The sequence below is a fragment of the Epinephelus moara genome, chromosome 18 (assembly GCF_006386435.1).
Source record: "Epinephelus moara isolate mb chromosome 18, YSFRI_EMoa_1.0, whole genome shotgun sequence".
Taxonomy (NCBI): domain Eukaryota; kingdom Metazoa; phylum Chordata; class Actinopteri; order Perciformes; family Serranidae; genus Epinephelus; species Epinephelus moara.
Genome location: NC_065523.1, coordinates 29,077,712 through 29,080,979, shown reverse-complemented (window position 1 = coordinate 29,080,979; position 3,268 = coordinate 29,077,712). Strand labels below are relative to the sequence as shown.

Genomic DNA, 3,268 nt, shown 5'->3' with positions numbered 1-3,268 from the left:
AGTTGCCTCTACTAGGCGGTGGGCCGAAGCCGCGATTCCTTGTATTTAAACGATCCCTAACGGGGGAGGACCCAGATTTTTGTTGACAACTTCTTAAGTTTTCAATAAATCAAAAGAAAATTGTTGCCACCGGTACTTCTTGCGCATTTTTGAAGATCGGTCACTTTATCACGTTACCTTTTTTCCGGCAAACAGAGCAGACAGCTACGTTCGGGGTCCGACATGCGTGACGTGATTGTAGTTATCGTCCAATGGGACGCTTGGAAAAAAGAAAAAAAACCTTGGAAAAATGGCGCTGCATGTAGAGCCATACATACATGGCCTAATAAGTCTCTTTTATGTCTTCAATACATAACTTGGTCTTTACACGTTACGGACTTTTTAAACAGTCTATGTAGGTACCATGTATATTTTCTCTGTGAGCTTTATACAAAATAAACATATCTGATTTCACAAATTTGAGGTCTGTTATCTTGCTTGGGAACTTCACCTGTCATTTATCTGTCAAAATGATGAAACGTCATAAAAACGACCCCCCTCCCGCCACTATATTAATCTTTGTTGCTATTTTTTTTTTTTTTTTTTTGCTAGCATCACATTAGCATAAGAAATGGAGTGCTGTATGCATTTAATTCAGAGAGATGGACCAATCACTCCTTTTACAGACACAGGATGGCAAAAATTTGTTAAATCAGTGTTTGAGTGGAAAGATTTAGGGACTGAAGAGAGTCTTGTAGCTTTAGAGGCAGTGCGGAGATTTAACTTTCACAGCCAGGAACCTGCTGAATATGCTATACCAGCTAATGCTGGCTATCACAGGGACTGCTACATCCATTTTACTAACATAACAAAAATAAAACGAGCCCAGAAGAGAAGAGAAAAGGAAGCTTTAATTCAAAAGGAAAAGGGAACAGAAGGTTGGTATCAAACATGCAGTGTGAAACTGTAAATGTGGATCTTGAACTTCAAATCTGAATCTTGAACGCTGAATCTGTGAACAAAGAAAAGAAATTAGGAGCTACAATGACATCCTCTCACACGATCAGGTTCTGACAACTCAAGTTTATTGTGCATAATTCACTGTTCAGACATAAGCTTTGTATTTCACTCTACTCAAATGAGCAAAACCCTAGTCAAAATGTATTTGATAAATCAGATCAATGCATTCTCACCCACTTGATTCCATCACAGGAGGGAGTCATTTGCCCATCTAGCTGCAGTTAACACTGTTGAGATTAAGAAAAGTACAACTTAAAGAAAGTCCCTCACTCATTCACATTACTTCTGAAGTCCAATAAAGTGCTCAGTAACATTCACAAACTACATTAATTAAAAACAGCCAGGGAAAACACGCAGTTGTTATTTCCATTTCATCTCAGATAAGGTGACCAGATTTCTGAAATGAAAAGCAGAGACATTTCAAGTTCAGAGTACAGAAGTCATTAAATATTATCATTATGAAATAAAAAATGGGGGCAATTGCGGTTTCATGTATTTTGACGACTTTCAAAGAATGCAATGGACCACTGTGTCATTGTGGTCTACAGGCGTAAATGTTTTGTTTTTTGGTATCTTGTCATTAAAGGACATTTTTTTTCCTCCTGCTTCCTTTTACTCTTCTATCAGTAATCTTCCTCTCCTAAAACAGAGTCACATCATAATATATTGTAATAGCTATCACACGGTGTAGTGACCCTTCGCCTATCAAAAAAAGGCCACCACCACGGTTGCCATTTGAGGTAATTTATGACGTGTGCAATGCACTACAGACAATATTTCCAGTTTTCCAATGTTGATTTATTACTTACTTTCATTCAGTTCAGGTACAGCCATTTGCCACTCATAAACCAAAAATAAGCAAACAAAATAACTCGACTGTCGTCTCCACAGCGCCTGGTGCATGCAGCACGGTCAAAAAACTTCGCCTCCACACAGCAACACCTGTGTGTGGTTACACCTGGATTATATAAACTCTGGCGCTGCCCAATTGCCAGTACCACTACTCCCAAGTGGCGGGAGTGTAACAAAAAATACAAATACACACATTTAATACAAATGGCTCTCACACACGGTAATGTTCACAGTTCACTATAATACAGCCACCAACAACAGTATATGTTACTGCATTAGTCTGTGCGCAACCAGAATCAGAGCTGTGGTGTCTATTTCACTTGTGGTTTTTTTTATCCACAGTTGAAATTGGGGACATTTCCGGGGACAGCTCTAGCTCGGGACAGGTCACCCAAATTGGGGATGTCTGGTCACCCTAATCTCAGATGATCTACTGAAATAACACAAAAGTAAAATCATTTTTATACAACTGCTATTTTCCCCCCAAGTGAGGTAGGACAGAATAGTATGGGACCTATTTAAGAAAAATATGCAAGCATTAGTACTCCCTATTTCTGACACACAAGTACTAAGCCAACTATTAAAGCAACAGTATGCAACTTTGGCTGCGACATGGGGCTTCAAAAACTGAAACTTAACCATGCACGTTTATGCGTCACACAAAACAGCAATTTTAGTAAAACCAGGTCATATTTTATGGAGAAAATGTCCTCTGGTTTCCCCTCTGATGTCCTAGACTGCTTGGTCTCAACTCTGTGATTCACGGAGGTTCCTGAAAGCAACATGTAGGCTGCCTGCAGACCGAAGCTTATTTAGCAGAGCTGTCCCCAACTACGCAGAGCTGTCCCCAACTACCCACCGCTGCAGCTGCAGCTGCAGCTTCAGCTGCAGCTTCGGTCTGCATGTTGCTTTCAGGAACCTCCGTGAATCACAGAGTTGAGACCGAGCAGTGGTAGGACATCAGAGGGAAAACCAGAGGACATTTTCTCCATAAAATATCACCCGGTTTTACTAAAATTGCTGTTTTGTGCGACATACTAACGTGCATAGTTTAGTTTTTTGAAGCCACGGGTCATGGTCAAAGTTACAGAGTGTTGCTTTAACAAGCACTACATATATGAATAAAGATGTGTCTTCACATACAATAATTGTGATGTCACGACCCAGTGATGTAGGGGAATAAGAATGGTGCACAGCTTAAAACCAAGGTGAAGCCTGAATCTGTGGATGTCTTCTGTTTGTCTTTTAGTGCTAGAAGTAGCAACAGAGACAGAGGATGGTGAGGAAACTCCGGCAAAGACACGGGCTCTAAGATCACACACAAGTGACTTCCATACATCTGAGAGATTAGATGGTTATTTCTACCACAATTAAGGACTTAAGAGACCTAACGTAACCCAATGAGAAATAAGATGCA

General features: G+C 40.2%; 1 long non-coding RNA gene across 1 annotated transcript; it reads right to left on the bottom strand.

Annotated features, from left to right (window-relative positions):
- Positions 1–869: 869 nt before the first annotated feature.
- On the bottom strand, positions 870–2,821 carry LOC126405622 (uncharacterized). The gene is made up of 2 exons (XR_007571592.1): positions 1,173–2,821; positions 870–991 (listed from the first exon to the last, which is right to left on the bottom strand). It is a non-coding gene; the product is annotated as an uncharacterized LOC126405622 (long non-coding RNA).
- Between the last annotated feature and the right edge of the window lie 447 nt (positions 2,822–3,268).